Consider the following 12,552-nt stretch of genomic DNA (forward strand, 5'->3'; position numbering starts at 1 on the left):
TAGAAGGTGAAAGTGAAGTTAAAAAACATTTCAAACCAGAAACTCAGTTGCACTAACTGACAAAGCCAAAACACTAAACCAAATTTGAAGTCAATAAAGCAGAACATAGAATCTTTAGCCAGGAGAATTTTTCGAACAAATGCACCTATTAATTTTTTGACAATCTGCACTGTCGGAAAACTAGAAAGTACACACTGCTAATCTTCATACTATCGCAAAGTTGAATTCATACTCCTCACACTTACTCTGGCATTGCTGTGGCAAACATTGCCCAAAATGCAACCACCCATAGGAAGCAAAATGGTGTTGGGAAAAAGACAGAAAAAAGAAAAAAGTATTTTTTTCTAACTGTAAGACAATAATAACAAAGTTCCAAATTACTATCAAAAACAGTTCCAAAACCCCCGTATAGGCAGCTCAGGCCATAATAATTTAGTCTGAAAATGTGAGAAAAAAATTATGAACATAAACCATTCCTAATAGTGGTCACCAAAACTAAATCACTGAAGCCAGACGTAAAATATATATATCTGGAGATAACCATGAGTGAAGCTTAAATAAAACTGGGTGGGAACGATTAAAAGGTTCAGTGACTCTCACATTTCCAAACTAATCCAACACCTCATAAATGTGGCACTTAAGTAGTGGTGGTGACTTTAAACTGCAAAGAATGGAGGTGCTCTCGTTAGCCTGGTTTGTCAGAGAAAAAGCTTCTGATTAAGATGAACTGTCTGCAGTCGAAAGGTCTCCTAAAAAAACCCTACTAGATATATAAATGTGTGTTGTGTGTGCAGAGAGCACATTGCACGTGTTAAAAATAAACATAATCTGCTGCAAGGGAAACCACTTTCTGTGACATCAAATTATACATTTGCATTTGAAAATATCAATGAATTAATGATAAATATAAATTATGTTGTCGCGGTTGCTGTGTATGCGCTTTGTTGTTCAGCTTTACGACGAAAGTGTAGGAATTGATGTGAGCTTGAAGGAATTGGCAGCTATATTCATTACATGAAAAGAACTGCCATTAAATTAGTTAATAATGAAAAGCCACAAGTACTGCAGGTTTCAGTACTCAAAATACCTGAATCAACAAATCCACGTAATGACACCAGTTAAAGAACTTCCAAGGATGCACAATATCAACCTGCTGACTGCATGTCTAAACAAGTAACTAAAGGAAGTTAATATTACTGTCTAATTGGAAATGCAAATGTGCACTGCTAGAATATAGCCTGTCACACACGTGCGAGTTGGAGGCAGTCAAAGAGCCTAAAGGTGAGTGAAATCTCGCGAGACAAGGGTTTATCACGTGGTGCTTACCTGACTCTCTTTCTATCTACAGAAAACCGGAAGACAAGTAAAACAGTCTCAAAATCACAAATCCAAAATGGCCGCGATGACGTCACTTCCGGCTTCCATCTGATGAGCGCCACTTCCGGTTCCAACTCGATTACTTCAGTCTGCTCCTGGTGACGTTGGTTCCGTGGTCCCGCCTCCAAACGTCACTTCCTGCCAACCACTTCCTCCCATCATCCCATCCTCTATATAAACACCATTTTGTTACAGCATTTCATTCATTTGTGTACTGAAAAAGGTCATATTTGGATCATTCATTTCATTTTGTCTGGACGACAATATACGGGGATAAAACCCCAAAACTTTTTCTATTTTGAGGACTCGTTATTTATTACAAGCCATAGCATTTTAGCATGTAGTATATATATAGACCATAATACTTATCTAAACTCTGTTTGCTGTGGTTATGACATATAGTGATGCCATAGTCAAAATGACAGAAAGATATCATAGCAGACAGAAGTACTTCTCAAATGCAGAGCCAAGTAGACATGATGGTCTGTGTGCATGTGTGTGTGTTGTGAGTGTGTCTCCACTGTCACAGCACTCATTGTAACATACAAATTATTCATTAAGCTTCAGTTACCTTGTGCTACTGACCACCTAAATGGATAACAGCAATTTTAGTATTTTATTTTCTCTCAACGACAAGTCTTTTGTTCAGTTTCTTTTTGCTCTCTCTCTAAAACACTGGTGGTTCAAAATGCAAAGACTGGAGAAATTGGGGGTGGGTTTTTAGACAGACACACAGTCATATTTCCAAAAATGTTTTTTTCAGACTCCAGGAGGTCTAAAACATCAAGATTCATCAAAATCTTGAAATGGAATTTTTGGAGGATTCCAATACTTTCCCTATACTTTGTATACAAGAAAGTCAGGGAAATCTAAAACATTGAGATTCATCAAAATTTTGACATTGAATCTCTGGACAATTGCAATACTTTCCCTATACTTTGTATAAGAGAAAGTAAGAGAATTATGCAACCTTTTCTGTAATTAATTTAAAATGTCCAATTTTCTACTGTGGCACCAAAGAATATTTTTTTCTGATCACACGCAAAGCTGATCCTCTGCGTGGCATAGAGTGATAATGTGTGTTTTAAACAAAGGTCTTTTTCTCTATTTCTTATGGCAGTGGAGGATTTAGTAACATAGATTCACAGGTTGTTGCAAATGCATTTCTGCTTCTTTGGAATCCTCAAATTTGCCATCTGTAGGAAAAGGTTTGAGAGTGAGAACAAGGTAATTGAAGATGTGGCTGCAAGTGCAGGACTCAGAGTGATACAACAAGAAGGGATATGCTTCTGTTGCTCACTGGCACAAGGCTGCTGTAGTTGACAACTGTTATGTAGAAAAATTAGGAAGTGGGACACATGTATCTAGTGACTATAACCGGTAAGTATATTCAAAATGTTTCTATAATAAATTACTAGCGATAAAAACTGTGTTGCAAAACTGCCTGGACAATCTTTCCATTTATGGAGAAGCAAACATAGAGGTGGTCCACTCCTACAAATTCTTGGAGGTCCACATCAGTGACAGGTTGGACTGGTGGAACACAGAGGAACTATATAAAAAAGAGCAGAGCATGCTGTTTTTCCTTAGGAGACTGCATTCCTTTAATGTGGAAAGTGACATACTTCACATCTGTCACAACTCCGTGATGGCCAATGAGATTTTGTACACTGTGATGTGTTGGGCTGGTAACATCACTTCAAGAGAAGGCCACCAAATCAGCATGAAAATTAAAAGGGAAAGTTCAGCTTTGGAACACTCTCTGGACCCCCTGTAGTAGCAAAGGAGAGAATTAAAACAAAACTGAGTGCCATTATGAACAATGCTGCACATCCTGTCTCCGACACACTAACAGTAAGAACTTTCAGTCAATGAATTACTCAGCAGAAGTGTGCCAAGAAATGGTACGTTGTCTCCTTTATACCAACAGCAATACACCTTCGTAATGCCTTACTGGGACTACGAAGTCAGAAATCTTCTTTTGTTCTTTTCAAAATGTTCTTCCTTTTTAGTAATTCTGGTGTTTGTTTAGACTATAGTTTGTGTGCATATATATTTATTTATCTATTGATGTATTTATTTACTTAAAGAGCTTCTGTAAAAAGAATTCGAAAATAGCAGCAACTATGCACATGAATTACAAATATTTTGCTAATATTAAGGGTAAAATGTATGGAAACCCACAAGTGAATAAAAGAATAAAAACTTAATTTGGCATCTGCTGCAACAGTAGAGTAAAGATTATGTCCAAAACCAGCAATTAAACTTTTTTCTTCAGGTAGAAACAAAAAACTTTCAAATTTTTAATTTTTGCCATTGTTTATAGAAAAAGTTATCTATCTATCTATCTATCTATCTATCTATTGATCAGTTTTCATCAGAAACACAACTGATGCCATTATATGACACCATTACAACATTTAAAAATGTTTCAAAAAACTAGCTTGGCTAATTTCTGGCACATACCAGCCTGTGACAAAATAATGTACAAATTGTGTTTATTTTTCAAAATGATTTTCAAAATTCATAAATGAATTGTACAGTTTCAGTTAAAACAGGTCAATAGACAATAAATTCCAAAAAAGATATGTAGAGCTTGTGATACTGACATGTAATAAAGTTATTTAAATGGTATGACACAACATTAAGCCATGATATGCCCTGTGGTAGGCTGGCGCCCTGCCCGGGGTTTGTTTCCTTCCTTGTGCCCTGTGTTGGCTGGGATTGGTTCCAGCAGACCCCCGTGACCCTGTAGTTAGGATATAATGGGTGGATATTTAATTTTAGCAAGCTGCCCAGTTTTGGACAGAAACACCAGGTATAGCAGGTTAACTTTAACACAGTCTAAGGGTTAAAAGGTGGCATATTAACTTTATATTTACTGATTGGTTTCTGCCTGTCTTTTCATGTAAGCAATCATACAGTGAGTAAAGCATTCTGATTTGAAGATTCTGCACTTTTGTTCATAAATACCAGTTTTTGTTTTTTTTCAGATGCTTACTTCTTCCTTTTTTAATTTCTTCCAATTTTGCTAGCATAGTTTTTTTCTGCTGAGCCAGGAATTTTGAGAAGAAGCCAAAAGATTTGTTTTTAATGTAGGAATTTCCTCTTATATTTCATGTGGCTAAGTACGCAATTATTCATCACTTATTCATCATATGGTGTAATCGAAGTACACAAAATGACTACCATTCTTACTTGTAAAGAAAAGCACTTTTGAAGCAATCAGCATAGGTTTGATTCTGAGTCACTCATGGTTTAAGTGGAAAAACAGTTTTACAGAATACAATTAACAAAATAACTTAACTTACATTTTACAATGGAAAAATATTTTCTGATCTCTGTTGAATGTTAACAGAAGCAGATCCTGGAAACAGAGGGTGAGACTGCTAGCTTGCCCACCTCAAACGTCTTCAAAAAAAAGACATCCTTCATCTCCCAACTTTCTCTTTTTCACTGTCTCACTTGAATGGTTTCACTAGCTGCCTGTTTCCATGTCCTAACTCACCTTTAATATCAAAAAAGTGGCACTTGCCAGGGTGACTACTGGGCATATCTGGAAAAATGGTTGACACGATCAAAGGTGACACTGTACCATTTTAGTGCCACCAATGTTACAAGTCAGATAAATTAAAAATGTATTATGTTATTAATAATTTCTAGGAAACTAATGTGTGGATTTAGGGGTTTTGAATACCACAGAACATTTCTGGGTATATGTCTATCATTTATTTTCTCTTTGACTAAAGTGTAGCTTATGAGTTTTATTATTTAGCATGACCATGACAGGCGGTACGGTGGTGCACTGGTAGTGCTGCTGCCTCGCAGTAAGGAGACCTGGGTTCTATTCCCGGGTCTTCCCTGCGTGGAGTTTGCATGTTCTCCCTGTGTCTGCATGGGTTTCCTCCGGGGGCTCCGACTTCCTCCCACTGTCCAAAGACATGCAGGTTAGGTGGATTGGCGATCCTAAAATATGCTTGCTGTGTGTGTGTGTGTGCCCTGCGGTGGGCTGGCGCTAAGCCGGGGGTTTCCTGCCCTGTGTTGGCTGACCAACAGCAGACCCCTGTGACCCTGTAGTTAGGATATAGCGGGTTGGATAATGGATGACCATGACATAATTTTGTTTTATACATAGACGCTGGCATTTCCTGAACCCCATCGTCAAGATGAGACCCCAGAATGCCAGAGGCACAGTTTCAAAGTAGCATCTGACCTTATTGACACGATGCTTTAAATAACAATGCAACAGCTCTCTCTTCATCTGAAATTGGGAATAATGTATAGCCTTTTGTGCAATTCATTATAGGTTTTTTGGTCTTGAATTCTATTGCTGTTCCTTTCTAACTTCATTTTTGGTTAGCGGTTTAGACTTTGCCAAAAAAGGAAATCATACTGAAAGGTTTTTGAGTTTTTCCTGGCCTCTGACTTTGATTTATCTCCCAGTCTAATTCAAAATATTCAAAATTTTCCTTGCAGGCAGTACAGCCAAGCCATAGCACCCCTACAGTTGTGCTTGAAAGTTTGTGAACCCTTTCTATATTTCTGCATAAATATGACCTAAAACATCATCAGATTTTCACTCAAGTCATAAAAGTAGATAAAGAGAAACCAGTTAAAGAAATGAGACAAAAATATTATACTTGGTCATTTATTTATTGAGGAAAATGATCAAATATTACATATTTGTGAGTGGCAAAAGTATGGGAACCTTTGCTTTCAGTATCTGGTGTGATCCCCCTTTGCAGCAATAACTGCAACTAAACGTTTCCAGTAACTTTTGATAATTCCTGCACACCGGCATGGAGGAATTTTATCCCATTCCTCCGTACAGAACAGCTTCAACTCTGGGATGTTGGTGGGTTTCCTCACATTAACTGCTCGCTTCAAGTCCTTCCACAACATTTCGATTGGATTAAGGTCAGGACTTTGACTTGGCCATTCCAAAACATTAACTTTATTCTTCATTAACCATTCTTTGGTAGAACGACTTGTGTGCTTAGGGTCGTTGTCTTGCTGCACGACCCACCTTTTCTTGAGATTCAGTTCATGGACAGATGTCCTGACATTTTCCTTTAGAATTCTCTGATATAATTCAGAATTTATTGTTCCATGAATGAAGGCAAGCCGTCCTAGCCCAGTTGCAGCAAAACAGGCCCAAACCATGATACTACCACCACCATGTTCCACAGATGGGATAAGGTTCTATGCTGGAATGCAGTGTTTTCCTGTCTCCCAACATAACGCTTTTCATTTAAACCAAAAAGTTCTATTTTGGTCTCATCCGTCCACAAAACATTCTTCCAATAGCCTTCTGGTTTGTCCATGTGATCTTTAGCAAACTGCAGACGAGTAGCAATTTTTTTTTGGAGAGCAGTGGCTTTCTCCTTGCAACCCTGCCATGCACACCATTGTTGTTCAGTGTTCTCCTGATAGTGGACTCATGAATATGAACATTAGCGAATGTGAGAGAGACCTTCAGTTGCTTAGAAGTTACCCTGGGGTCCTTTGAGACCTTGCCGACTGTTACACGCCTTGCTGTTGGAGTGATCTTTGTTGGTCGACCATTCCTGGGGAGGGTAACAATGGTCTTGAATTTCCTCCATTTGTACACAATCTGTCTGACTGTGGATTGGTGGAGTCTAAACTCTTTAGAGATGGTTTTGTAACCTTTTCCAGCTTGATGAGCATCATCAACTCTTTTTCTGAGGTCCTCAGAAATCTCCGTTGTTCGTGCCATGATACACTTCCACAAACATGTGTTGTGAAGAGCAGACTTTGATAGATCCCTGTTCTTTAAATAACACAGGGTGCCCATTCACACCTGATTGACATCCCATTGATTGAAAACACCTGACTCCCTAATTTCACCTTCAAACTAACTGCTAATTCTAGAGGTTCACATACTTTTGCCACTCACAAATATGTAATATTCAATCATTTTCCTCAATAAATAAATGACCAATTATAATATTTTTGTCTCATTTGTTTAACTGGTTTCTCTTTATCTACTTTTAGGACTTGAGTGAAAATCTGATGATGTTTTAGGCCATATTTATGCAGAAATATAGAAAATTCTAAAGGGTTCACAATCTTTCAAGCACAACTGTAAGTCTACCGCACTCCTGATCCTTTCAAAGCTCTATATTTTTTACTTCTGGGCTACTTTACTTAAAATAATTATGTCCTGCTACCTAACATGTCAGATGGAGAAAAAATAGGAAACCTGGCATTAGAAAGGTAAAAGGGACACATTTTTTTCCCATCCTTGACCCATGTGCCTCTCTGCCATTTGCGAGGTTCTTCCATCCTTCCACTAACACTCTCTGAGGTCTCTTTTTCACTTTAGAAAGATGATGCATCCATGGCAGTTTCTGAGTAACTAGCTCTCTAGCACGCTGTCCAGGAATATTGCTCAATTCTTCCCATGTCACAATTTTCTCTGACGTTAGACAAAGAATCACAGAGAGAGCCTTTGATTTAACTGAAAGCCTGGCATCTGAGAATCTCAGCTGTCTCATAGACAGATATGAAATAAGGACTGCAAACATCTGAAGTTATGTATTTGAGACACCAGTTTTATCAACGAGTACTAGATTATTAAAAATATATTTGGAAATGAACTTGAGGACAGCGCAATATCAAACCTATTTAAAAAAAACTTACTTCTGTGTTTTTCTTTCAAAGATTCTGGGAATTGTATCTGAGCATTATGTGGAATAAACAGGCACATACAGAGTGAAGTTATTTGTGTTAAATATTCAGAAGACAAGTTCACAGTATATTGATTCAGAAAATTAAAAAATACCTTCACTAAAATGTTAAATTCAGCCTGACAGAAAGAAAATACAGTAAGTTGTCTTGTTTTAACTGAAAGAAAATGTGTTTTCTTTAGATTTATGTGTAGCCAGCCAAGAAGAACAGAACTATTTCTTTTTTTTCATCATGTACAATGGTGTTGAACATTAGAAATATCTACAGTAATGAAAAATAAACCAAAGTACTATGAAAGCCTATCCCTTGGTATCATGATTCCATCACCCTGGTTTGTCATTTTATTTTTTTGTTTCAAATATAATTAAATGCCTTGTGACCGGAGGTGGTAGATATGACAAACCCAAATGTTATTTATTGACAACATTTTACATTACACCATCAATAATTTCACACTCCTATGGAACAGATGCCCACTTATACCACCTTGGGTTATGATAAATCAGTAGTATTAAAATTATTTCAAACCTCAATGTTTGATGCCAGTTGCCAGCTGAGGCAACACTTTAGGAAGCCACACTATACCAAGAGAAATGATTTCATTAAACAGAGCTATATGAGAAAGTTATTATCATCCCATGGATACAACAGATGCATTTCCAGAGAGTTTTTCTGATTTTTTTACCAATCTGTTTTGTGGTATAAATATAGCAGATAGGATATTGCAAACTAGTGTTCATGAAATTTATTGAAAAAAGCATCATCTTAACAATGAAAAATATCACTTTACATTCTCGCTTTTTCAGTTAGTTTTGAAATATCAGCATAGTTGAAAATAAGTATTATGTTGCTTCACTGCTGAGGAACTTTTCATATGGAAAGTACTACGAGAATAAACAGGGAAAACAAATAATGGGGTTAATTTGTTGAATTCCTACTATTGTATATACTGTATGCTCCAAATGACTTGTAAGCTGGCATTAAATATCAACAAATGTTTGTGTTTTTTACTACTATTTATACTTAAATCCCAGTGATTTTTCTTAGTTTTTTATGATGAGTAGGCTTCAAGCTAAAACAGTTCTATAACAATTCTCTCCATGTTTCTCTTACCAAACCTGCTTACCACTAATACAGCTTGTGAAGGAGTATCTGATCCAAAAGTAGAAGAAATGGAAGGAGAAAAAAGTATATGAACACTTTAAAATTATGCATACAATTGAATGAAGGTGAACTGAACTATGATTTGATTTTGATGCCAGTCTTATAGAAGAGTACAATGTTTAAACACTGTACCTTTATAGCCATGTTGGAGTAAAATTTACTGCCTTAGTAAAAATCAGTAAATCCTTAGATTTAGTAACTATTAGCACATTCTTTAGCAGTAATATGATTAAGCAAAGTGTTTCCTGTTCCTGTTAATCATTTGCTGAGACCATCTTAGAAGAATGCCAAAGCTTCCTATTTTATAGAGCGGCTTCAGCTCATCGATTGTATTTTGGCCATCTTGCATGAGCAGCTCACTTCAGATCCTAATCTGCATTTTAACAGGGCAAATGAAAGAGTCTGGTTGGGAGCTTTCCAAGAGGCGGTCTTCCTATAACTTCAGTTTCTATTTTAATTGTAATAGTGTGTTTAAGACTGTTGGTAAATTTCATGATTCACAGTCTAGTAACCTTCGTCTCACAGGTTTGATGTGATTTCTTAGCTTTAGGGACATTTGTGGCAACTTTTAAAGCATGTTGGTGTATGACAGTAAATATTACCAAGAACATTGGTGCAAGCTGATCACCACAAACCCTTTTGTCTTCCTGGTGTTCACTTTCATGAAAGCTCTCCTTACATTGTTTTCTGATAAAACTGAACAATGTTTCCTTACTGGGCAGAGCTCCAAACTCAGATATGCTGTTCCACTGGCTGACATTAGCAGTATTCACATCAAAGTCAGAGTAGGAATTATTAAGCTCATCTGCCAGAGAGTAGTCGGCATTCACTGTGGTCAGGGTAGTCACTTTTTAACTCATTATTTTCTGCAGACCTTACCGCACACACTTTCTCCCCATATCGTCACTTAGTAACTTTCACGGCTGTCCTTAGATTATACAAGCTGGCCTTGTAATTGTCCATATTCCCAAATCCAAGCTCTGAGTGGTACACAGCAGTACCTACAGTGCATCCGGAAAGTATTCACAATGCATCACTTTTTGCACATTTTGTTATGGTACAGAATATTCCAAAATGGATTAAATTAATTTTTTTCCTCAGAATTCTACACACAACACCCCATAATGACAACGTGAAAAAAGTTTACTTGATATTTTTGCAAATTTATTAAAAATTGACAAAGCACATGTACAGTACATAAGTATTCACAGCTCAAAATTGGGCTCAGGTTCATCCTGTTTTCCCTGATCATCCTTGAGATGTTTCTGCAGCTTAATTGGAGTCCACCCGTGGTAAATTCAATTGATTGGACATGATTTGGAAAGGCACACACCTGTCTATATAAGGTCCCACAGTTCATGCCAGAGCACAAACCAAGCATGAAGTCAAAGGAATTGTCTGTAGACCTCCGAAACAGGATTGTCTTGAGGAACAAATCTGGGGAAGGTTACATAAAAATTTCTGCTGCTTTGAAGGTCCCAATGAGCACAGTGGCCTCCATCATCCGTAAGTGAAAGAAGTTCGAAACCACCAGGACTCTTCCTAGAGCTGGCCGGCCATCTAAACTGAGCGATCAGGGGAGAAGGGCTTTAGTCAGGGAGGTGACCAAGAACCTGATGGTCAATCTGTCAGAGCTCCAAAGGTCCTCTGTGGAGAGAGGAGAACCTTCCAGAAGGACAACCATCTCTACACCAATCCACCAATCAGGCCTGTATGGTACAGTGGCCAGACGGAATCCACTCCTTAGTAAAAGGCACATGGCAGCCTGCCTGGAGTTTGCCAAAAGGCTTCTGAAGGACTCTCAGACCATGAGAAACAAAATTCTCTGGTCTGATGAGACAAAGATTGAACTCTTTGAATGCCAGGCGTCACGTTTGGAGGAAACCAGGCACTGCTCATCACCAGGCCAATACCATCCCTACAGTGAAGCATGGTGGTGGTAGCATCATGCTGTGGGAAAGTTTTCAGCGGCAGGAACTGGGAGACTAGTCAGGATAAAGGGAAAGATGACTGCAGCAATGTACAGAGACATCCTGGATGAAAACCTGCTCCAGAGCACTCTTGACCTCAGACAGGGGCGACGGTTCATCTTTTAGCAGGACAACGACCTTAAGCACACAGCCAAGATATCAAAGGAGTGGCTTCAGGACAACTCTGTGAATGTCCTTGAGTGGCCCAGCCAGAGCCCAGACTTGAATTCAATTGAACATCTCTGGAGAGATCTTAAAATGGCTGTGCATCGACGCTTCCCATACAACCTGATGGAGCTTGAGAGGTGCTGCAAAGAGGAATGGGCGAAACTGGCCAAGGATAGGTGTGCCAAGCTTGTGGTGTCATATTCAAAAAGACTTGAGGCTGTAATTGCTGCTAAAGGTGCATCGACAAAGTATTGAGCAAAGGCTGTGAATATTTATGTACATGTGATTTCTCAGTTTTTTTATTTTTAATAAATTTGCAAAAACCTCAAGTAAACTTTTTTCATGTTGTCATTATGGGGTGTTGTGTGTAGAATTCTGAGGAAAAAAATGAATTTAATCAATTTTGGAAAAAGGCTGTAATATAACAAAAAGTGGAAAAAGTGATGTGCTGTGAATACTTTCCAGATGCACTGTACATTTAATGTGACATGAATAGCTTTATCCATCCATAGTTTCTGGTTTGGGTGAGACCTGACGATGACTTTTGGGGTAATTTTTATCTACGAGTTTTCCAATAAAGCATGTCACATTTTCTGTGTCGTCATCAGAGCAGAATCTGTAAAATTTCCCACATAGTGGTTCCTGGAGAATGGCTTCTGATTGATCTGGCCAACGTGTGGCATTACACATACAGTAACTGGAGCTTCTTGTTTAATCTCTGTTTATATCTAGGTATAACAAACATGGAGTCATTGTCCAATATGCCCAGCAGCAGTAGCAACTGGGGTTTATAGTTGTCTTTATGGAAAGTATAGCCTTAATCCAGTGTCCCAACTCTCTGGTAGTACATGTAATGTGCAGATAAAAGTTCAGCATTACCTTTTTTGAAAGTAGGCTTGCTGAAATAGCCAACCCAGATGAGGGCTACATTCAGGTTCTCATTTTGGTGACAATTAAGGTCTGTCTCGACAGTGTATGTGCCCACTTGATGTGGAATATACACAGGTTTGACAATAGCCAAAGTAAACTCTCTGGGAAGATAAAAAGCTTTTCATTTAATTATCAGAAACTCCAAATCAGATGAAAAGTAGAGTGATACAACAGCCACATTCCTGCCATTGTATCAGTTATTGTTGACCATGAGATGTACTCCTCTACCTTT

The sequence above is a fragment of the Polypterus senegalus genome, chromosome 1, assembly GCF_016835505.1.
Source record: "Polypterus senegalus isolate Bchr_013 chromosome 1, ASM1683550v1, whole genome shotgun sequence".
In the NCBI taxonomy this organism is placed as follows: domain Eukaryota; kingdom Metazoa; phylum Chordata; class Cladistia; order Polypteriformes; family Polypteridae; genus Polypterus; species Polypterus senegalus.